This window comes from Rhinoderma darwinii, chromosome 12 (assembly GCF_050947455.1).
Source record: "Rhinoderma darwinii isolate aRhiDar2 chromosome 12, aRhiDar2.hap1, whole genome shotgun sequence".
NCBI classification, from domain to species: Eukaryota; Metazoa; Chordata; class Amphibia; order Anura; family Rhinodermatidae; genus Rhinoderma; species Rhinoderma darwinii.
The window spans coordinates 9,772,603-9,798,173 of record NC_134698.1 but is presented as its reverse complement, the minus strand read 5'-3'; the positions used below and the strand labels follow the sequence as shown (position 1 = coordinate 9,798,173).

Below are 25,571 nucleotides of genomic sequence, written 5' to 3'. Positions count from 1 at the left end.
TATTCTTCTTGATTGTAAATCCAGAGGTTGTATGTTCTCTACATGTCTTAGTGGGTTTACTCAAGGTACTCCAACCTCAACAAGCCCCTGGTGGGTACACCTGCTCCATCTAGTTCGAGGGTTGAGCCGGTACAGTTGAGCCTACTAAATGGCAATACAAATGCCCAATTTTATAAGCTAAACACCATTCATGAAAGACCCTCACCTCCAAAAGTCCTCTACTGAGCGTAGCAAAAAAATTAGCCTGGTACAGATTCCTTTCACCATGACCTAGCTCCGACATAGCAAACACCATCATAGATTTCATGTTGAGGGCCATTACGTGGGTACAACTACAACACCTAGTTCATTGGCAACAGATCCCCCATTCAGTGTATAAGTATTAGTGGGCACCAGGTTTACAGGCAGTGATGTGAGTGAAAACTAAAGTACACCCTACAAAACGGGTCTGCAGATTACAAGAATTATTCTTAAGACTAAAAGACAGTTCTTGTTTTCAGTGACCTTCAAAAGCTCTGAAATTAATGTTATATTTGGATGAGACGGTTTAAGTTCGGCTTCTATGGAATTCGGGAACACAGCCTAACAGGTCCTGTACAGAAGCGTTGGACGGAGATGGTATATACCTTGGACTTGGAACAATATGTCAATTTCCTACCAAATACCTCCAGCAAGCTGTGTAAACTCTGCCTAGCAAAGCAAATACTGCAGAAGGAAAGAAATTAGAAATTTTTTAATAAAAAAAAAAAAAGTCTTCATCAGTCTAGGAATTGCCCAAAGTGCTGAGTGTTTACTAATAAGCTGCATATATCGAGTCTTAATCCATGCCCGGGAGACCAGTTTACACTTCGAGTCCTACAAAGAAGCCTCTATTGAGGAGGGGAACATTATGAATGCTCTGTGAATATACTTAGTATATGATGCATGTGTTTGATCCCGTGCGAGTCATCCCATGTTACATGTCTTCCTGTTTACAATCAACCATGTATAATCTGGTAGATCCGGACCAGGAATGGTGAAGAAATGCTTCAAACCTGTTATTACCATACTCAAAGCTTCAAAAATTACCCACCATGGTCTACGGTCCTACCCCATTTTCGTGGAATTTCACCAGACAACGGTCAGTGGTATATATAAACGAGAGGGGGCCCTATAGCACTCATTAAAATGGGCACGTCATTATGATGCCGCGCTTTGCCACCCAGAATACAAGTACTTTTTGTTTCCCCCTCAACCCTTGGGCCCATTCCCCAACCTTTGCTATCAATGCAGTTCCTCCGGGGAAGGGAGTCCTGCTCAGGTTTTTCATCACCCAGATGACAGGACCAACCAGGGTTGGATAGTGACGTAAGGGGCTTCCCTGGGCACAGCGCTTAAAGAGGCGCTGTGCCAGGGGAGTTCGGGTGACGTATTCCCACTGTACGGTTAAACAGTGGGATACGTTGATACCTTCTGTCTGAGGTATACGTCGGGACTCCTACCAACGTATACTTGTAACAGAAGGAAGAGACGAGATGTGAAAAGGTCCTAACAAGGGAAGATCCTCTAGTGATCGCTTCGAGGCAAGGATCCCCATAGACTTATAAGGGGCTGTTCAAATTAACATAATTTAGAGGAGGAGTTTAGAACATAAATTAAAGGGGTTTCCGGTTTTATGTGACTAAACCTTGATGGGGTATTACAGTTTTAGCAAATAAAAGGTTTTGGCAACTTTCGAATATACTTCAGGGCAGATTTAGTAATACTCTTAATTATTAGAGCATTCAGTCAGAAGATGGCGGAAATTTATAAAGTGGAGCACCCTGTATAATAAATTTGGCACACCTTGCTAGACATGTTAAACACTTTTCTCCTCCATATACCGTCTCCAGGTTAGTTTGGTTTACGTCAGTTGTTTGCGCCAAAATTGGCACATTTAAGCCACGCCCCTTTCTGCTTTTTTTATTGTTTTGGCGAAATTCAATTAAAAAAAAAATGATTTTCGCCAACAAAAAAAAAAGGGTGAAATTCTAGCGCAACAATTGTAAATCTGCCGCATTGTGCTTAAAGATCTCTGATTGCTGTAAGTAAATGTGAACATTCTGGTTTACAACCATTGGCCTAAAACCCAGAGATACCTAATGCTTCTCACAGCTGAGAGTTTGCTACTATTATATCCAGTTTAGACAACGTTCTGTAAGCAAATCAGCCTGGACTCACGACTGATACGTTTTAACTAAGGGCCTGTTCACACCTACGTCACAGATCCGGCACAAAATACCGGAAATAGCGCAGTATGCTGCAATATTGTTTCCGGTAAAACCACGGACACCCCGACTGATTCTATTAAAGTCAACGGGCTCCGTCTGCTCCCGGTGGTGTCCGTCGTACAACGGAATCAGCAATTCCGGAGCAGAACAACGGAATGGCGAGCGCAGGTGTTAACCGGTTAACTGATGCATTGCAGCAAACTGTCAGGACGAGAGTTATTTGTGCTGTTGAGGTACTTGGCTCTCAAAGGAATGTTCAGACTAGAAACAATTGTAGCAAACCCTCAGCTATGATAGGAATTAGGTCTGTACTGGTTTTTCGAATCTGGATATAAAGAAGAATGTTCACTTTCACTGAGAGCAAGCAGAGGTCTTGAAAATGGAGAGGAACTGAATCAGTGTGTATTAGAAAGCTATAGAACTTTTAATTTTACAAAAAATGGCATACCACTTAAAAAAAATATATATATATTTTTTTTTTTTTTTTTTTTTTACTTTTTTAAATACAAACACCACAGACCGTTTTATAAACTATCCCATCTGGCCAGTATCTGTAGCAGTGTTCAATTCCTGGTTCATGAATAGAATGCCAATACTACGGTAAAGACTGACACTTTCCGAGGAGGCGGAGCAGTAGGAGAGAGGAAATGGGGGGGGGGGGCTCTCCCACAATGCAGAGTCATACACCACTAACGATTTGTCAATAGCTGGGCAACAACCACACCCATTATTGCTAGTATTTGTAGTTATTTGCACATTTAAGTCCTGCGATGTCACTGGATTAAAGGGCTGGGAATCGGCATCACATGAGAATAACGACCTTCAAGTGACCTCCAACCAGGACATTTTATTTTGCAAATGGAAAGGAAGACCGTAATCGCGCAGGCATTGTTCAAGTGACACGCTGTAGAATAGGAACTGGCAGAGCTCTATCAGAGTTTTATTAGAGGAATTATCATAAAAACCACCTGGCAGGGGCTTGTAAGAACCGCGCGGCACTGCAATTTGGAAGGAATCTTCTGTTCGCAACGTAGGGTGGGGGAACATTACAACAATGTGAAATGACATAATCTGTCAACGGGACGAGTACTCAGATATACACGACACAGAATCAACCAGGCGTATAGCAGGGCTACCAGCTTGACGGATGGCATCAGTCAGGTGAACAGAGGGCTATGGATACGTTTGACGTATGCGTTAGGAGCTTTTCCGACGCACACGCCACTGGGAACGTAGTGTGAACACTTTCACGGCGTCACCCAGCTTTCCCAGAGTGCTGAATGAAAATTTCACCTCATTATACAGTAGAACGTCCCTTCTTCCATGCTTAGTTCGGGTGCAAACTCCTGTGGGGGGAGCGGTTGTGGTTGCCACCCAGCTTAAAATATAGGGTTAGACAGGGCTGGCTTTAGGAGTAGGAGTCCTGTCTGGTGCATGAGCCGCTCCTGCTAAAGGGGGCACCACAGATTGGCACCCAAGGCTTGCGACCATCTATATAACAGTATTATTAACTCATTGCATAGCACTACTATTAGATTACTTTATGTTTGGATTGGTTATTTGAGCACTGTATGACAATTCTATTTGTATGGTGGTATTATTTGAGCACTGTATGGCGGTATTATTTGAGCACTGTATGTTGGTATTATTTGAGCACTGTATGGCGGTATTATTGGAGCACTGTATGGTGGTATTATTTGGGCACTGTATGTTGGTATTATTTGAGTACTGTATGGTGGTAGTATTTGAGCACTGTATGGCGGTATTATTGGAGCACTGTATGGTGGTATTATTTGGGCACTGTATGTTGAGATTATTTGAGCACTGTATGGCGGTATTATTTGAGCACTGTATGGCGGTATTATTGGAGCACTGTATGGTGGTATTATTTGGGCACTGTATGTTGAGATTATTTGAGCACTGTATGGCGGTATTATTTGAGCACTGTATGGCGGTATTATTGGAGCACTGTATGGTGGTATTATTTGGGCACTGTATGATGAGATTATTTGAGCACTGTATGGCGGTATTATTTGAGCACTGTATGGTGGTATTATTTGAGCACTGTATGGCCGTATTATTTGAGCACTGTATGGCGGTATTATTTGAGCACAGTATTTTAGTATTATTTTAGCAGTGTATGGTGGTATTATTTGAGCACTGTATGGCGGTATTATTTGAGCACTGTATGTTGGTATTATTTGGTACCTGTATGGTGGTATTATTTGAGCACAGTATGACGGTATTATTTGAGCACTGTATAGCCGTATTATTTGAGCACTGTATGGCGGTATTATTGGAGCACTGTGTGGAGGTATTATATGAGCACTGTGTGGAGGTATTATATGAGCACTGTGTGGAGGTATTATATGAGCACTGTGTGGAGGTATTATATGACCACTGTGTGGAGGTATTATATGAGCACTGTGTGGAGGTATTATATGAGCACTGTGTGGAGGTATTATATGAGCACTGTGTGGAGGTATTATATGTGCACTGTGTGGAGGTATTATATGTGCACTGTGTGGAGGTATTATATGTGCACTGTGTGGAGGTATTATATGAGCACTGTGTGGAGGTATTATATGAGCACTGTGTGAAGGTATTATATGAGCACTGTGTGGAGGTATTATATGAGCACTGCACGTCTGTTCTATTTGAGCACTGTGGTATTTACTTCGTTTTTATGCAACACTGTACAGTACATTTTACCACATGGTGGCGGCGGCACTGTATAGAATTACTATTAGGCAACTGTATGAAAGTGTTATTAGGCCAGTGTACAGTACACACCATCATGTTTGGTGTTTATACTGGGCACTGTATGATATAATTATCTGTGCACTGTATGACACTACACAATATGGGGGAGCACCAAAGTACTGCACAGGGCACTATCCAACATAAAGTTGGCAGTGGCATTAGGGACAGATGACAAATATAACCTAAATTCTCTGTTTTTATGGGTGGAGTCCGCCTCAAATGAAGGGGCTAGAGACATCTGATACGACTCTATCTACGTTACAAGATCTAGGTGGTATTCCAGCAACACCCGACCACGATAAATTTTCCACTAAGGTAAGTGACAGCTAGTTAATGATTGAGGCCCAGTATATAGCTAAGGTATTCCATTTTACTACATGGAACCAATGAAATCGCTCATGGAAAAGAAGGAGCATTGGCGTCTATGTTCGTCTGTCACCTTTTGCCTCCACGCAGAGTATACACAACATTTTAACAGTCTGAGCACAATATCCAGGAATGTGGCTGCGAGACGTTCTGACTCCTGAGCGTTACAGTATAAACACTTTTCTTTTTCCAGCAACAAAACTGCTAGGAAAAAATGGCAGCTTAGGTTAACCAGGGCATTTTTACATAGTAAACCTAAGGACCATCAACACTTGACAACGTAAATGCTGGGAGGCGGCGTAGACCTCTAGGAGTTTTTGCTACCAGGAACGCTGGAGTGCACTGTAGCAGTGGAACAGCGAACTATGATGAGGTCACTATTCGGTGACATCATCAGTCCTAGCTGGTGTGGTGAGGTTATCCAGCCCGCATGGCAAACAATTGAGGGCACTGTATGGAGGCCCTGTGACTGGCACGAGGGAAAGGGGGTACTGTGGTTAGTATTGTTTGATCGTTATTATAACTGGTAGGTGTAAATAGCCAAAATGATGGTTGCAATCTGGTCAATTTCTTGTATCAATCACCGTTCTGGCACTGCAGTTAGTTAGTAAATGGCAATTAAATATGTTTGTCCAGGTTTTTTTTGTTTTTTTTTAGGGAGGAACGCCTAGGAAGACCCCAAAAGGACTCTACTACAGATTCTACCTTCATAAGAACTTGCCATAGACCCCTCTATAAAATGTCGGCCCGTGCATTCTGTCACAATCTGTTCTCATGCGGACCCACTTGGCCGTACCGCCGTAGCGGGATAGCAGCTGGCCAAACAGTGTACCAAGTCAATGTCTATATAGTCCAAGCACAAGGGCACCTGTAGAAGTTCAGACAGCAGTAACGGCTAGGCTCAGATGGGACCTTGGCAGCGGACACCAGGCATGGTGTAACACAGCAGGCGTTACTGATGGCACAACACGACTCCAACTTTCTAAGGCAAAGGAACAACGGTAGCAGGTACGGGAACATTGGTAACAGGATAACACTAAGGGACCATTTGCAAGACTAACACGGGTAAACACAATAACGCTCAGGCAATGAGTGAAAGGGCAGAGCCCTTTTTATAGTCCAGATCATGGGTTAATTGATGATTATTTTCATGATATTTCCCTTTAAGGCCAGACACGAGCATGCGCGCGCACACTACGGGACACAGCAGAACAGAGTGGAAGTGAGCGCTGGTGTCTCCTGGGAGGAGATGCGGGCCAGCGCTAACAGATCCATGGCTGCGGCCGTCGGGGGGTGAGCAATCTTTTGCACTACGCTGGGATTGGTCCTTGGTCCCAGAAGCTTCCTTGGTATTTTTTTATTTAGCCGATCGATAAGACATTATCCTTATTTTTGAGAAACATTAGTTGGTCTGTCGCTCGGTGGTGTGTAACATCTGCTCTCTAAATAGATCCAAGATTAAAAATATTGTGAACGGGTTCAAAATACAGTACCATCCACTGATCCAGCCCCTCTATGGTCCTATAAATCCTCCTAATCTGAAGTGGGCCAAAAATATTCCCATGCTGGATTAGCGAGACTATAACCATTCCGAAACTTGAATTCCTTGTCAGGTCCATGTTATCCCACATCAGAACGCCAGAGTTGACGGCGGCACTCACAAATTGGCACTTCTGCTTCACCAGAACTCGTCAGTCAAGGCTGTACCTGTGGACCTCACAGCATCGGGTCTCTAGTTAGTGATCAGATCATTAGAATTTTACTGCACTAAAAAAACTGGCAGCATTAAAAAAAACGACACCATAAAAAATAAATTGCATCTAGTAATCTGTATATGAACAATCTCTATAATAATACAGTATCGGGAAGGATGTGCCAAATTATGATTACTGGGTGCCGGATAATTATAGATGCAGTAAAACGACAAGATCAACGTGTGCAAGCGCGTTCCGAACGGTATAAGACTCGAGTTACACAAGGAAACGCCTACTGGAAGGGACAACGGTCTAAGTCTAGACAAGCCAATGGGTCACCGGTGAGAGGGTTGTGTCATAAATGGGTTACGGGGTGTCTGCAGTCTAACCACAAAATCAGTGGATCTAAACTCTCCGCTAATCACAAACTTTCTTATGGCACTGGCTGTGGTATTAGGTACTGTATAGAGATATTATATGGGTGGTATAAAAATACTTTTGTTTGGGAACATTATGGCTTCTTTTATGTGTTCACTATATGGCACTATTATGTGGGCACTGGATGGTATGGTTATCTGCCACTGTATGGCGGTATTATTTAGGTTATATAAAGTTCTAATTGAATGGAATTTCCTAAATATTTCCAACTTTCAGGCTGAGTTCACACGTGGCGGATACGCTGCGTAATAGCATGAAGTGCATCCGCCCTGTCTGCCGCAGGGCATTCCGGGCAAAAATATGCACCAAACTATGGGGTATGTCCGCTGCGAAAAACTGCAGCACTAAAGCCGGCCAGCCTCCTGGGATGACGTCTCATCCCTGGAGACCGCTGCAGCCTGTCATTAGCTGCAGCGGTGGTCACATGGGATGAAGCGTCATTCCAGGAGGCCGGCTCTCTGACGTAATCTAGGCCGGCCTCCTAGGATGATGTTTCATCCATGTGACCACCGCTACAGCCGGTGATTGGCTGCAGCGGCGGTCACATGAGATGAAGAGTCATCCCAGGAGGATGAAACACAGACTCCTAGGTACGTTTATCTTTTTCTAAGTTCCGTTTTTTGCGGCGGGATCGCTGCAAATCTGCCGCAAAAAAACGGAACCACTGTTGGAATGATGCAGAATTCAATGGGGAAAACCTGCAACATATAGGCAGCGTTTACGTAAAGACAATTGACATGCTGCGGAATTAATCTCCGTACCACAGGTCAATTTCTGAGTTGTATTTCCGCTCCGTATTTTACGCAGTGTGTGGATGAGATTTGTTCAATCTCATCCACATTGCTGCTACTGTATTTGCTGCGAATTTTCCGCAACTAATTCCGTTGCGGAAAATCCATTGTATTTACGCAACGTGTGAACTGGCCCTAAGAAAGACGAATAAGTGGGAGAAAATGGTGTGAGGTGGGCATAATACACGATTATATGCCATTCTGTGCCTATAGAAAGCTCAATCAAAATGCCTAAGGGCACTGCGATGGCGGTCATTGGTGGCTGTGGTAAGACATCGGAGAAGATTAGGGTGAACGGGCTTCACAAAAAACAACGACTCAGGAATTCCAATGAATATGGGATATGAGTTTTCAAGTTTAGCTGGCCCTTTAAGAAGCCGATGCTGTTATATGTTTATAACATGCACTGCCAAGGAATGTGGCCGCTTTGGCTTGACAGATGCTTGATAATGGACCAAGCTCATTTGTTTAGTTTCGTACTGGTTCACCAGGAAAACCGGATCACGTCAGAATGTGATAATGGCCAAGTGAGCTGACACTTCAATTTTCCATCACTGGCTTGTAGTAATTTGCTTTTTGGAATCCGGACCAGAGCATATTAGGCCATTAATATAATTTGTCATATATTCTGCCTGAAATGAGCTCACATGATCGCACGCGCTTCCACAATGAGGTAACGTGCGCTCCCTGGCCTCAACATTAATCACCTTGGAGCAAAGTCCACTAATCGTATTTTAGCGAAGAATGTGCCACTGGGCATAACAACTGGGGACAGTAGGGACATTTATCAATATGTCCGCCTCTATAAAACACCATACGGGTAAGTCCACATACACTGGGAAGCCGTAGCACAATTATTAGATACAAGTATTTTTTTCTTAAAGGAACAGTTCTACGAAATAATCCTGGATCTGTTTTCGCACGAAACAGGGATTATGAAAAGCATTTGGTAGCTGCAGTTAAAAGGGTTATATAATCAATTTTATTTTTTTTTTAGTAACAGTGCCACTTTTGTCCAATGGCTGTGTCTGGTATTGCAGCTCAACACTATTCAAATTAATAAGACGGAGCTGCAATACCAGACATAGCCTATGTACAATAGTGGAGCTCTTTCGGAAAAAAAGAAATCAGACCATTCTTTCTAATCTCATACAACCTCTTTTTTTTATATGTACCTGACCAAAACCATTATCTGCGAACACACCCTTAGGGTGCCAGAAACATTGGCGTTTGTAACATGTGCCATATTTATTCTAATAATATATTTCTGTATCTGTGGGAGCCCCGCATCTGATAATTTTGTATAAAGTCTCAATACTATCCAGGAACAAAAACCCTCCCCCACGGCAAAATAAGACACGCCCCCTGACCCAAGCCCAACCCCCTAGACTAAATAGTTTTTACAGTACTGTAGGTATTTTATTTACCGCTTTTCCCCCCCGCATTTTATGTTTATTGTCCCATTAATAACTCCAGACAAAAAAATAAAGAACAAAAATGGAGTGATCCTTGTACCCAATCCCATAAGCGTCACAGATTACCTACATGTGCTGTACAGGGTTAACCAATCACAAGACAAAGATTTTAGTTTGACACACGAAGAAGAAAAATAAAAATAATGGCCGCACTCTCCCAATATAATCCTTTCCATATGTCCCGCCTAGACCTTCCAATCCCTCTTGACGCAACTTTAAGACACGTGGAATGCATTCTTGTAGACGAACAATAAGGAAAGGATCGTCCATCCCTGCAGCATAAAGCTCGAACAGGCCATTAAAAGCACACAAAAAATAAAAAAAACAATAAAAAAAATAAAAAAAAATATTAAAATAAAAAAATAAAAAAAATGGCGTCTGTATGTAAGGGGTTAAAATAAAGGCAACCTGCACCAATAAATGAGAGTTGCTTGCTGATCAGGATGCCACCAATATCCCCACGTACTTGGCACCCTGCACAGTAAACAGTAGTAAAAGCTCAAAGTAAAATCTATTTTTTTAATTTCAGGGACCAGATCCAATTTCTGGACCGTTCCAGGAGTGACTCATCCACGTTACTAGAACCTTAGGAACCGTTTACGAGCGACTTTCCAGGGTGCAGGTAAGGTCAGAAGATTACGCCTGTGCAGGCATTCGAGGCCAGAGACGTTCCTTCAGGATCTTACAAATGTAATGATGTTACAACCTCGGTGTCAGTATCACGGTTCTTGGCTCCGTGCCCGCTAATCTCTAAATTTTTTGTTTTGGCTGGAACAATGTGCCACCGGCATTGCCCAACCTAGAACAATTTATAGCTGGAGGGCATTCACTTCCAGCAGGGACAATGGCGTATAAATTGTTATGTGGGAAGGGTATACATATTACAGAGGCAGAGCATGCGGCTGCTATGGGGCCCTTAGAGAGGGGGTAAGGCCTGCTACACACGGCCGTGTTCGGTCCGTGAAATACGGACCGTATGTCGGTCACATTTCCCGGACCGAATACAGTTCAGGGAGCCGGACCCCTAGCATCAGAGTCATCCATAATGCTGGGAGTCACTGCCTCCCCACGGGACTACTGTCCCATACCGAAAACATGATTACAGTATGGGACAGTAGTCCCATGGGGAGGTTGGGACTCCTAGCATCATGGATAACTGTGATGCTAGGAGTTCGGCTCCCTGAACCGTGTTCGGTCCGGGAAATCCATCCAACATAGGGTCCGTATGTCACGGACTGAACATGGTCGTGTGAAGCAGGCCTTAGTCTCATACTAACCTTTGCTGCCAGGTAGTGAGAATTTGCGCAGGACACACCGCTCTAGAGAAACTGCTTTGGTAAAGAGGACCTGTCACCTCTACGGACAGGTCTGTTTTTTAGTAAATTCTTGTATCTCCCATTAAATAACAAATATGGAGCATATACTCTTAGAACTCTGCATTGTGCCGTTCCTCTGTTATTCCTCCTACAAATTTATGAGTATATTGACAAATGGGTGTTACCAGTTGGGGGTGTGTCTCTACACAGACTGACACTGTCCAATCAGTGCTGACAGAGTGATACTGTGTATAGACACGCCCCTTTGACAAGGGGAATGGTAACACCCAGCAATCAATTTATTCATACATTTCTAGGAGGAACGGTACAACAAAAAAAAAAAAAGACACTCTAGAATTCTGATTTTATGGGGAGTACTAAAACAGACACGTCAGGAGAGGTTCTAAGAATAAGAGGGTGAGGTGTTGGCCCTAGGGTCATAGAAAGGGGTGCGGAAAAAGAACAGGCCTTTCTATCCGAGGTGACAAAACCTGGCACCATATTAAAGGGCCCTTTTTAATCTTTGCTATGAGGTCCCCTCTATTCGCTGTACACCATTGTGTGGGAGAAAGTAAAACATCGCAGTAATCATTATAAACTGCTAGTGATCCCGAAACGGTGACTTTCCTCCTAGAACTTCAGCAGCCTACAGGCTGTTTTATGACAGTCTATAGTCTGTGCTTCATTTACAGAATACAGACTGCAGCAAATGGCTGTATTCTGCTGACGGATTATTTGGAGGAAATTTTAACCCTTACAGCACCATGACGTGTGTGTATATATATATATATATATAAACATCACAGATAGGGAACGGTTCCCGCACTTGGACGTTTATATGCGTCGTCGTCAATCTGAACACTTGGACATGGGAGGGTAGCTGTAATCAGACATTATACATACGATCATTTAACCCATTAAACAACTCACCGAAGAAGCAGCTTTATTAAATAAATATCACCAATTTTTAGGCCACAATGTAATCGATAGGGAAAGACAGAAGTAAAGCGTGACCAGACCTCGAGGGACAGGACATGCTGATCTTTTATAGACATCTCTCTATTGTCCATGCAAGGATCGGCCCATGCTCCCTTCCTACTAATATTGTACGGGGCCTTCCCTTGACCTTCCGAGCTATTCCAGGAGTTCCTGGCATGAGTTATTCAGTGGAGCGCTTCCAAGTTCATAACTCAGCGTGTTTACACCAGGCTGCTATGTTAGTAAACATCTGCGGGTCTGTATATCTCTATCAGACAAGATGGAGGCTTCAGATCTGCGATAACGGCACGGAATATGTTACATAAATGTATTATTAATTACATTCACGTCCCCCAATGACAGGGTGTACTGCCAGCAAGTGTTCAATTTCCCTGCAGCGCCTCCACAGGGCATTTGAAGCATTACATAGCTCTTATTGAAATCATGCCGACACGCTTTGTAGATACTCTCCACACAGAATGGTAATGGATCAAGTGACGTGTGATCAGGAAAGATATCCCCAAAAATGGCAGGTGCCCAACTTCTAGGAATACAGTAGGTGAGAGGATTCGTTTGGTGAAATAGAAGATGGTCGTTCCAGTTCCAGCAAAGCAAAATGCATACCCCCTCCTATGGCAGTCTGTAATGGATCTATGGAGCAGCAGACACATGCTTTTTGCAAACACAGAGATGTTAAGTCTTTACATATTGTAAGGGGCAATTCTATAAGCGTCATTATTCCATGGGAGAACTATTCTATAGCGCTGGCACTGTAACTGGCACTATTCTATAGGCCACTTCTGACTGGCACCATTCAATGAACCACTACTATGACTTGCACCAATGTATGGACCACTAATATGACTGGCACCATTCTAGGATTGACTAGCAGCACTGTATGGATCACTACTATGATTGGCACTATTCTATGATTTGACCAGCAGAATTGTATGGACCACTACTATGTCTGGCACCAGTCTCTGATATGACTGGCACTATTGTATGGGCCACTACTATGACTGGCAGCCTTCTATAATATGACTGGCATCATTGTATGGGCCACTACTATGACTGGCACCAGTCTCGGATATGACTGGCACCATTGTATGGGCCACTACTATGACTGGCAGCCTTCTATAATATGACTGGCATCATTGTATGGGCCACTACTATGACTGGCACCAGTCTCGGATATGACTGGCACCATTGTATGGGCCACTACTATGACTGGCATCATTTGATATGTCTAGCACCGTTGTATGGGCCACTACTATGACTGACAGTCTTCTATGATATGACTGGCATCATTGTATGGGTCGCTACTTTGACTGGCAGCCTTCTATTATATGACTGGCACCATTTTATGATAGGACTAGCATCATTGTATGGGTCACTACTATGACTGGCAGCCTTCTAAAATATGACTGGCATCATTGTATGGGCCACTACTATGACTGGCACCAGTCTCGGATATGACTGGCACTCGTGTATGGGCCACTACTATGACTGGCAGCCTTCTATGATATGACTGGCACTATTGTATGGGCCACTACTATGACTGGCAGCCTTCTATAATATGACTGGCATCATTGTATGGGCCACTACTATGACTGGTACCAGTCTCGGATATGACTGGCACCATTGTATGGGCCACTACTATGACTGGCACCATTTTATGATATGACTAGCACCGTTGTATGGGCCACTACTATGACTGGCAGCCTTCTATGATATGACTGGCATCATTGTATGGGTCGCTACTTTGACTGGCAGCATTCTAAGGTCCAATATGACACACTATTATAATGGGGGAACTACTATGACTGGCACCAATATATGGGCAGGTACAAGAGCTGGCATTATTCTATTGTGCACACTATTATAATTGTTACTATTATGTCGGGCACTAAAATATGGGCTGGTATAGCTGGCATTTCGTGTAAGTATGATTATTGCTGCAGTATTCTATGGGGCACTAATATAATATTATTGTTTTTATTACATGGGGCACTACTATGACTGGCACATGACCATTTTATTTGCATTGACATGACTGTAGCAGCGCTGACACTTTTTGTCTGTACTAGTTCTTCCTGCAGGTGAGCCCGGGCTTATAGTAAATATTGTGCCACTGAAATGGCCGCCTAGTCCAAGACTGGAATAAGTGAGGAGGAAAATTGCATCCAATCAAATTCGAGCTCTCATTTTTCTAAGACAGGATCTAAAATGAAAGCAGCCTCCTGATTGGTTGCTAAGAGCAACTCCTCCACTTCACCTGTCTGACTCTGACAGGATGTCTGAAAACAAAGTATGATTTCTCAAAATGGTGGATGAAAAAATGTCATTGTGTTAGTAACCGCCGTATGATGTTCATCTCCTGGCAAAACCAAACAGCTATACAATAAAACAACATTATGAGAATTAAAGATTTTAGATAAAGAATAAGATAATTTCAGTAAAGATGGCCATCAGAAAGCAGAAACAAAGGCTGCACATTGTAGTGATAACAGTTCTGTCAGATACAGAAACCACACACAGCACAGTAAACACATCAGTTCAGGAGACATGTCTGACAGAATCTGTTTCTACATGAACTGCTTGTCACGGATCCAGCAACGTCAATTACGAGCAGACTTCCTGGTTTGGACTACAAGATCCAGAAGGCTCTGCCTGAATACCAGTTACGTAATGCAGGCCGCATAGTTACAGGTTGTCAGACTCTATGACTGGTGCAAACACTAAAAATTCTGTCTCCGTGTGTTAATAGTGAAGGCAGCGTACCTATTGTCCAAGATTGACCCCCTTTGAGAATGCCGCCGCCCTAGTGGCCATTGCGTGGGAAATGTAGTATTACATTCAAGTAAATGGCATACAAAAACAATATGGCTGCCCAGCCCTCGGCTAATTTGCGGGGGTTCTTCTCTGACATCCATATGCTTCAAATAGCCGCCACTTGTTTAGTTGGTATGCCGGGTTCAAAAAACATGGGTATAAACACGCCACACCCAGGGCACACTACAATCAATAGTGTTGTAAAATGCACGTATTTACGGGTCGGTAAAAATAGTAGCAAATTGATCAAAATGGCGCATATGTCATGATAAACAGGTCGAAAGCCATGTTAAAGGTCCCCATACACACAAAATTAGTGTTGGCCGAACAGTCGTCCATTTAATGTGTACGGGGCCCTTTAACTCTCCCCCGACAAGTGAGGTCGGGGGGAAAAAAAGGTTAGGGCATGTTGAATTACATCGCCTGATCCTTTTGTTTTCAGAGGCCAGAACCATCGCCAGAGGTGTCCGCCGGCGGCTTGCTTGCCTCTCCCCATTGAAAGCACATGCACGCTCGGTCAAAGCAAGCATGTGTATGGGAAGTTTATTAAGAATAGCGGTCGGCTGAACGAGCGTAAAGGATTGAGTATGGCACCAAAACCATCATGGTTCTGAATTTCCTAACCATGAACAATGCATTGTGGGTAAATTTCTAAAAAAAAACAAACAAAAAAACACTTCTAATCCTACGTTCGTGAAAAGAAGCGGATTTCATCCGTGTATAAATATACATTAGGTGTAAATGCCCTTTAAGAAGAGCCGCTGGTGAGCCTATATTTGCCTTTGTGACAGAGGCCGGGAGTCATCTCCTCTGGTATTTGGCAAGTCAACATCCTCCTCTCACCAGCCTCATCCTACGTAGTGTGAAAACACACATCTCACTCAGTGTCATCTGCTGCGGGCAGGGATAGTCGGGGAATCACCAGTTAAGTGGGGCATCAGTTTACACCCTCAGCCACTGTGCGGTTAATATAGAAATATTTCAGACTTTTATCTACACGCAGTCCAAAGGAGTTATGCCCACAATACTGCGCTGCCTGGCATCATGAGCAAACAAGACGTGCCTAGTACAAGACCTCATCAAGTCATAATTACTCATGCACAGAAAGTGTCATGGCAATCAATGACTTTTGCCTGACAGGGGTCCTATTAGTGCATAAGGATATAATAGAGGGGGGGGGGGTCTCACTTAGGATTCCCCTCTAATGTCAGAGCAGGGAGCTTCTCTAACGTTGGAGGACTCGGCGTGACTATGTGTCACATGGTCGCCCACTGGATTCAATGACTCTGCAAGGAAAATGTGTCGGCATCGGCAGTCGCCCAATCTATAAAACTTTTTCCAGGGGTTCAAGCAGCCAGGGCCGGCTTCAGGTTTGTGTGGGCCATTGGGAAACAGGATCAAAGTGGGCCCGTCTAACTTTATCCTTGGCTTGCCATGTTTACACAGATTCACATGGGGTTCCCCAAGTCCAGTGGTTTTGTGATGCTGGCCTGCGTTGGACTGGCCGTCTCTCCGGCCACTGACTAATGCGGAGCAGAGAACCATTGGAGGGCACAAAGCGGAACCTAACTACTGTATAAGGGCACAAAGGGGGACCTAACTACTGTATAGGGGCACAAAGGGGGCCTTATCTACTGTATAGGGGCACAAAGGGGGCCTTATAACTACATAGGGTCACAAAGAGACCTAACTAATATACAGGGGCACAAAGGGGGCCTTACTACTATACAGTGGCACAAATGGGATCTAACGTTTTACTACACAATAAAGAGTGACCTTTCATTATTTATATATAGCTGAAGGATGAGCCTCAAGAATTATTTCCTCTGGTGGGCCCTAAGGAACTCCAGTCCAACACTGCAGCCGCCATACCGCAAAGGGTCATCGCATGACTTGGGTGCTGCTTTCGGAAAAGGGGTTGTCCCAGGTGGACAACTGCTTTAAAATGTTAGGCCCCATGAACACGACTAGAATTTGTCTGTAATTGGGGACCGTAATTACGGTCCGCAATTACGGACCCATGCACCTCTATTGACCACGGACAACTTCCTGTATCGTTGCAGGCCATAGAAGTGTGCCGCAAAAGATAGGACATGTCTGCTCTTTTGCTTTTTACGGGCCGTGCTCCCATACATTGTATGGGAGCACGGGCCGAAAATACAAGTGGCTCTCCGTGGCCGCCAGTGGCTGGCCATGCCCGTAATTGAGGGCCGTGATTATGGGCACAGCCACGTGCATGGGGCCTTATAGCTATTGTCCTGTGAAGTTTTATAGTTGAACTGTAAACCAAGCATCCTTTGAAGTTGACTTGGAGCCTTGACTTCTGTCTCTAAATCTCAGGGTAGGAGGTAAAACCCATATCTATTATCATGCAGTATGTGTGAACGTATCCTAACACCGAGTCTGGTCAGAGTAACCATACACTAAGCTGTGGATCTGATACAGAATACATAAGAGACGGGCTTGACCCCGTGGTCACCATTTTATTTGAAAGGAATGCTAAGACTGTAAGGCAGACATCAGAAGATCTCGAAGTTTTGATACCTGAGGCTTGAGGAAATAAATAACTCTCTCGGAGCCACAAGCTTATAGCAGACAGGCCAATTACCCCCGCCTCTTCTACCTCCAGGGCAGGTAACTTGTCAGCATAAGCTTACCTACAGGTCTCAAATCGGCTACAGACGGAAAATCTCGGCCCGGATATTTATGGTATTGATATAAGGAGGTAAATCCGACTGAAGACATAAATCTTACTGTAAATGCATCTAACCTACACATAAAAACAAGACAAAGCTTATCTTATAGCTCTGTATATATGCAACCATACACCAGGAGGTGCCAATATAATATCAGCATGGCCCATACTGTAAGACTTGATACAAGATAAGGATTAACCTACACTAGTTTTACATATTTCGTTATATACGAGAAGGTAGAAAGGTTGTTCGAGCATGGACCGCACCAATATGTATAAGAAGGTGCTTATATTAAACAAGTTGGTGTCCATATTATACCACCATGGTATCTATTATTAGGTCTCCAAATGCCATGGCAAACTATCGGCAGCCCCCTCCCTCTGTCTAATCGCTCCGATGCCATGGTCGTTATTGACCACAGCATCTGAGGGGTTAAACATCTAGGATCGGAGGCATCTGAGGGGTTAAACATCCTGGATCGGAGGCATCTGAGGGGTTAAACAGATAACTTCGATCCCGGCCATCGGTGCGAGCAAAGCTCGAGCCCAGGAAGTATTTTGCTGGCGTACATCCGACGTAATATCGCCAAGGGTGTTATATTTTTCTACTGGGGCTTCACCAGCCAAAATCCAATGATGCCTGGTCCTTACAATTGGTCGAAGTCCATGCCAAAACGTACTCCATTTTTCATAAAATTTGTCTCCTGAACTCACTAGAATATTAAAATAACACAAAAAGGAGTCAGGCATGTTGCTAAACTAGAAATTGGTGAATCCGGAAAAAGACCTGTGCAGAATATAATCACTTCTGTCAAAACTAACTCCTCAATTGTCCCTCACCAACAACTGGGGGGCAACTTGGCACATCTCACAGTTTGAGAAGCCCTAATTTAAAGGTTCTACTCAAAATCGAGAATTCGTTTTCGATGCCGTCACCTCTTCACCCACCATTCCACAATTTTTCTATGTGAAGTTTGAAGTGTGGGTAATTGTGAAGGAGGAAACCATTGAGGTATGGACCGTTCTCACGGTTTAACACCATCACTATTTTTTTGAAATGGTGGCATGGGGCAATGTTCACGATGACAAAACCACGCCAAGAATGAACATTGCTCTTTAAGAGGACCATATAGGGCCAAAATTCCTCTGTACAACCGGATAGTCAGCTACCAATACAACAGTCCTTTTTCATGATACATGTAGAGGACTAGATCAGAAATTTGGTTCCATAGGTCGACCAGTTGGATCATCGTAGCTTATTTGTGTCATCAGAAGATCAACCTATACAAAGGAAATAGCTGGTCATCTCAAAACTGTAAGGTCCTGATCAATTAGAAATATGTTGCTCTACTTTAGGCGTAGCTTAACCCCATGACTCCATGGGCATCACAGACCAAATGTCCATAAAGTCCTTCCACAAAAATGTAATAGGACTTCTACAGACTTTCTACACAAGTGGTCGTGGTTGCATTTTGTCCATCTGCATAGAAGGTGGGTCTGGTCAACCCAAGAAGATAGCGAATTTCTACTATAACGGTTATCCTACAGAGTCACCAGTGTAGAGTCTATATGGGTCGTTGCTATTCGCTTCCACCGATATTAACATCATATAAGCAGAAAATAAACAAAAACTCTACATTTTAGTACCTATAAAGATTTGTAGACATCAAATGAAGCGTCCAATGTTCACTCGATCACCACCAATGTCAACTTATCATTGGTAGACGTGCACCAGTGATGGCCAACTCATACCCATGTCAACCACCCAAACCAACACTCAGGTTTATGACACATGTAATGAAAAGTCAGCCCTACCCCATACAACTATTCACGCTATATCTGTTGATTATTTGCATGTATATGGTGACAATTTTTGCAGATGACACTTTAATCAGCACGGTAATCTAAGAACCTCTACCCAAAGGGGTAAAAGAAAAAACTAAAATGCGTCAACTCCATCCGTGTGACGTTTCGATGTTTCGTGGTGAATATCACATTTGATTGACATTAGGTTTACAGAACAGTTATCACAGAGCCACTTCATTCATTCACAATGTTCAGTCTACAAGATAAGATTTAGCAAGAAGTGAAACGCGTGGTAAATTATCCTCAAAGGTGTAAAGAGGGACTGCCAATCTTCTATGCAAGACTTCAGATATGACGTCCTATCACACAGGTCCGTGTATAATACTAGACGTGGAAAACGTAAACTTTCGGGGTACCACAGCCCATAGGAAGGTAATGAGGTAGATACAGAAGTAAACATTAACTCTCCATCATCCGTTGGGTATATAGTATCAGAATATTCGGAACTTTAAACCAGACATCTCCAAGCTGTGGCTTTCTAGCTGTGTTGTGAAACTACAACACCCAGCATACCCTCTGGCCATGCTGGTAGTTGTAGTTTCACAACAGCTACTCGGTTCTATTGCTAATTGATCCATTTATTAAAATAGATCACAAATGTTAGGGTATGGACCCAGGTAGCGGCGGGGGAGGGTGTATGCAGCCGTAACTATTCCCCCGTGCGGTGATGAACGGCTGCGCGATTTTGCCGGTAATACCCAGCAAATAAGCGAGGCAATAGGCCACCACTACGTAGGACCGTAGCCCTACACATGAAGCCAATAAAAACCTTAAAATCCCAGCCCTCTAGACATGCTGGGAGTTGTAGTTTCACAACTGCTAGAGAGATCTTTGCTTTGCTCGGTTACTAAATGACCCCTTTATAAAAAATTATCACAAATATTAGCCCACATAATCCTAACGATCCGGACATGCTGGGAGATGTAGTTGCGGCAGGAGATCCACTACTTTAGGGTGCCCATACGTGCAGCAGCCGTGCTTTACCTGTATAAACTACACAGCTTTACGTCGGCCGCGCTGCACACAACCACACCACGGCCACTGCGTATACGGCACGCTTAGCCTACGTTCACACTGCATTTTTGTTGCATTAACATACATTTTTGGTAAGTGGACTCCCATTGGGAGATTATTAACCAAAACAAACAAAAAAACTGCATGTTAAAAACGCACAGTGTAAACCACTTACGCGCTTTTTATTGTTTAATGACCCCATATCAAATATGATCACAAATGTTACTTATGAGGCCAATTTAGCCCATATAATCCCAACCCTCAGGACATGCTGGGAGTTGTAGTTTCACAACGCCTGTAAGTTTGAAGAACACTGCTTTACTTGGTTCCGTTTACTGTACACTATTGCGAAGTGACCCATCTATCAAAACTCATTGCAATTGTGACATAGGAGTCCAATTATTTAACCCATATAATCCCAATCCATATACTCCGATTATAAACACACATAAACCTGTGGCTTACCTTCACTGCAGGGAATAGGGAAGGGTCCCAGATGTAGCAAATAGGTCAAAACAAAAAGTTTTTAGGTCAAAACAAAAAGTTTTCAGAATCCGAGTTTGGAATGTCCCGGTGCAAACGTAGAAAGAGCAATCCCTGCTGCTGGCATAGGTTACAGCATGTCCTTACTCACACTCCATAGATCCAGAATTATGCTGCACTCTCCAGAGCACTCACTCCTCTCACCTCCTGTCCTAAGAAAGTCCCACTACAGTCCCAGCTCAATGCTGAACTCTACTGAGTCAGTCCCCAACCCCAAGCCGCCTCCACCTCCCTCCCTCCTGTCTTCCTGATCAATTTCACTCCCCTCTGGAATGCAATCCTTAATTCTGCAGCTCGCCGGTTGCATCCATGCTTCTCCCCCCAGACCCACTCTGAGTGGTGGTCTTCTGAGCCTACACACTATAATGCACCAGCACTCCTCCTCCTCCTCCCTGTGACAGCGGACCTGGACTTCCATGTGCTCCAACCTCCACCCCTCACACACCCCCCCCCCCCCCCCACTTGCTGACTAATAGGAGTCATGTGCAGGTCTACAAAGTATTGATCACCATTGTGTTTGACTACTGAGGGTCCGTTTTGGCTGCGGACATGCCGGTATAATATGAGCAGCGGTCCCTGTTATGTAACCCATTGTCCCAGGATCCTAATATTTTATTCTATTTTTATTTTATTGTATTGTATATGCAAAAAAAGTTAGTAATAATTCGTAAAACAACCAGTCGGATGACCACTCTTTGCCCACCAAGGACCTGCCCTCTATAGAGTCACTATGGGGCACTATATATCAGAGCGTCGGATGTTTTTACGCGTTGTTTGCTCATATGAGGAGCCATGGCACACGTCATTCATTCTGCATATTTATGAAATGATAATGTGCACCTATATCTCATGAACGCCAGCATCTATTTATAACACAGCCTGAGCTTTATATTAATGAACTGGTAGGTGGCGCTATGTAGGTGGAACTTTCTGGTTAGCACTGTTTATGTGAGGATTGTCTGGTTGGCACTGTTAAAGTAGTTGTCCCAGAATCAACAATTATCCACAGGATAGGTGAGAATTTTGTAGGTCCCGAATCCCACGTTCCACCTCACTGCACCCTCCATAGTGAGGAGGAGCATGAATAGAGTGGCAGTCGAGCATGCGCCCGCCGCTCCATTCAATGTCTATGGGACAGACGGAAACAGCTGAGCGCCGTACTGAGCTGTTTTCGTCATTCCCATAGGCTTTGAACGAAGCTCAACCGCCGCTCCATTCAATGTCCTCCACACTGCTCGACTAAATAAGGGGTTCGGTATCCCCATTCTAGCCATCGGTGGGGCCCCCAGCAATCAGACGATTATCAACTATCCTGCGGATAGAGGATAAATGTCCATTCTGGGAATACCCCTTTAACGGAGGCACTCTGGTAGGCACTGCCATTATTTCTCGCTGGAGCTATGTTTAATGGCCATCTCTGCTTGGCACAGTCTATGGGGGAACTCTCTGACACTGTTTACAAGGGCACTCACTGTCTGGGAAAGTTAAAGAAGTCATTCTCTGTCTGGCACTCCTCTTGGCACTGTTAATGGGGGCATTCTCTTGCTGCCACTAGTAATGGGTGTACTCTTGCTGCGTGTTTTTTTTGAATAGGGACTTTTTGGATCTGCTTATAAAATTTCAGTATTCTGCTGATGGGATTGCCGAGGAACCTGAATTTCACCACAGCACTGCAGGTTACTATAGGATTCCTACCGATTCTTCTTATATTATGGAATTGATATTTATCCTGGTCCCTAAAATAATCTTTAATATGTCTCCTTCACATTCTCATTGTGCTTTTTACAAAAAATTTCGATAAATACGGGGCACATGTATGAAAGTGTCAGTGGTGGAAATCGTCATCGTTAGGGTGGTTTCACACAGATACACAGCGTGGCTCAGAGGAAAGGGGTGGGGCTTAAAATGGGCCACGTTGCACCAAATGACTAAATAAATTTGGGCAAAAAAGTTTATTTAAAGTAAGCCAACCGTAAAGTTAGAGCGAGATGTGTCGAATTTATAGTGCAGCATGAGCCATTGTGATAAATTTTGGTGCATCTATTCTAGTTCTAAGCTTTCTGCCCCTAAGGGTATATTCACACAGTGCAGTTTTTTAGTGCAGTTTTTAAAGCCACAACCAGGAGTGGATTAAAATAACAAGAAGAAGAATCTTTCCTATACACTTACCCTCCTTTTACGATCCATTTTTGGTTGTGACTTCAAAAACTGCACCAGAAATGCACCGTGTGAATAAGGCCATGATCACACACGCAGATTTGATCGATTTTATTAGCTCATATGTTTTAGCCAAAACCAGAAGTAGATCCAGAAGGAAGAGAAGGTATATAGAAAAGACTGATACATCTCCTTTCTTATGTGTCCACTCCTGTGTTTGGCTCAAAAAACTGCATCAAAACTGTGTGTGTGATCATGGCCTTTCTCAGTTATTTAATTAGCTACTTATTTGAAGATCGCTACCTACTTTTATCGTTATGAAAAATCTATTGTTTATGGGTGTGTGCTGGCACTGTTTATGGGGGCACCCTGGTACTGTTAGGGTATGTTCACACGGCGGGGGTCCGTAACGGCTGAAATTACGGGGATGTTTCAGCCTGAAAACATCCCCGTAATTTCAGCCGTACCGGCATGTGCAGGCGCTTGAACGCCGCGTCGATTACGGCCGTAATTAGCGCTGCTATTCATTGGAGTCAATGAATAACGGCTCTAATTACGGCCAAAGAAGTGACAGGTCACTTCTTTGACGCGGGCGTCTATTTACGCGCCGTCATTTGACAGCGGCGCGTAAATATACGCCTCGTGTGAACAGACAAACGTCTGCCCATTGCTTTCAATGGGCAGATGTTTGTCAGCGCTATTGAGGCGCTATTTTCGGGCGTAATTCGGGCAAAAACGCCCGATTTACGTCCGTAAATAGGCCGTGTGAACATACCCTTATGAAAATGCCCTGACAATGTTTATGGGGGCACTTTGGCACTGTGTATGGGAGTGCCCTGACAATGTTTATGGGGGAATTCTGGCGCTGTTTTTGAGAGTGCCCTCACTATGTTTATGGGGGCACCCTGGCACTGTTTATGGGAATTGGAATTTTTTTAAATGACCATCATAGTTGTGGATTTTTATTAAAAAGTAAGAGGGAAAACGACATGACTTGGGATGTAACAATCCGGGCACCTTTATACCCCACGGTCCTGAGACGTTAGAGAAGTTTTCATCTGCTGGAACTATTACGGGGGCCTTGACACCATCAGAGGGCTGCAAATCATGTTAGGCCAGGTCCAGGTCATACACGTGTGCACAGGAGCCACTTACATAGATGTATTTGTGGGATGTATTCTCTCTGTATATTTTTATTGTTAAAAATGCCATTGGATAGCAGCAGCAGAAAAGTGAAAACTTTCCTCTACTGAAGATCTGCTCTTTTTTTTCTATGCCTATTGCCATAATCAGCCACATAGTCCCCCTCAGGTGTCACTCACAGTTCCATCTCCAAATGTCAGCCACAGTGTCCCCCTCAATCAAGTGTTAGCCGCAGTGCCCCCTTCAAGTGTCAGTCACAGTGTCCCCTTCAAGTGTCAGCCACAGTGTCCCCTTCAAGTGTCAGCCACAGTGTCCCCTTCAAGTGTCAGCCACAGTGTCCTCCTCAAGTGTCAGCCACAGTGTCCTCCTCAAGTGGCAGCCACAGTGTCCCCTTCAAGTGTCAGCCACAGTGTCCCCTTCAAGTGTCAGCCACAGTGTCCCCTTCAAGTGTCAGCCACAGTGTCCTCCTCAAGTGTCAGCCACAGTGTCCTCCTCAAGTGGCAGCCACATTGTCCCCTTCAAGTGTCAGCCACAGTGCACCCTTCAAGTGTCAGCCACAGTGTCCCTCCTCAAGTGTCAGCCACAGTGTCCTCCTCAAGTGGCAGCCACAGTGTCCCCTTCAAGTGTCAGCCACAGTGTCCCCTTCAAGTGTCAGCCACAGTGTCCCCTTCAAGTGTCAGCCACAGTGTCCTCCTCAAGTGTCAGCCACAGTGTCCTCCTCAAGTGGCAGCCACATTGTCCCCTTCAAGTGTCAGCCACAGTGCACCCTTCAAGTGTCAGCCACAGTGTCCCTCCTCAAGTGTCAGCCACAGTGTCCCTCCTCAAGTGTCAGCCACAGTGTCCCTCCTCAAGTGTCAGCCACAGTGTCTCCTTCAAGTGTCAGCCACAGTGCCCCCTTCAAGTGTCAGCCACAGTGTCCTCCTCAAGTGTCAGCCACATTGTCCCCTTCAAGTGTCAGCCACAGTGCACCCTTCAAGTGTCAGCCACAGTGTCCCTCTTCTCAAGTGTCAGCCACAGTGTCCCTCCTCAAGTGTCAGCCACAGTGTCCCTCCTCAAGTGTCAGCCACAGTGTCCCTCCTCAAGTGTCAGCCACAGTGTCTCCTTCAAGTTTCAGCCACAATGATCACCTCAAGTGTCAGCCACAGTGCGCTCTTCAGGTGTCAGCCACAGTGCCACATATTTTCAATGTTAGTTATTACTATGTAACAAATGTCAGACACAATTTGTCACCTCCTGCTTTATTGCCACTAT

At 44.2% G+C, this 25,571-nt stretch overlaps 1 protein-coding gene and 1 long non-coding RNA gene across 2 annotated transcripts in view; one reads left to right on the top strand and one right to left on the bottom strand.

Moving 5' to 3' along the window:
- ADAMTSL4 (ADAMTS like 4) overlaps positions 1-21,282 on the bottom strand; it is a 107,586-nt gene extending 86,304 nt beyond the window's left edge. Inside the window, exon 1 of the mRNA XM_075844759.1 lies at positions 20,943-21,282. The gene's annotated coding sequence lies outside the window, so the exon portion shown is untranslated. The remainder of the gene's footprint in view (positions 1-20,942) is intronic.
- Positions 5,792-14,241, top strand: LOC142664782 (uncharacterized). The gene is made up of 3 exons (XR_012851376.1): positions 5,792-5,874; positions 10,306-10,398; positions 14,158-14,241. It is a non-coding gene; the product is annotated as an uncharacterized LOC142664782 (long non-coding RNA).
- Positions 21,283-25,571: the final 4,289 nt, after the last annotated feature.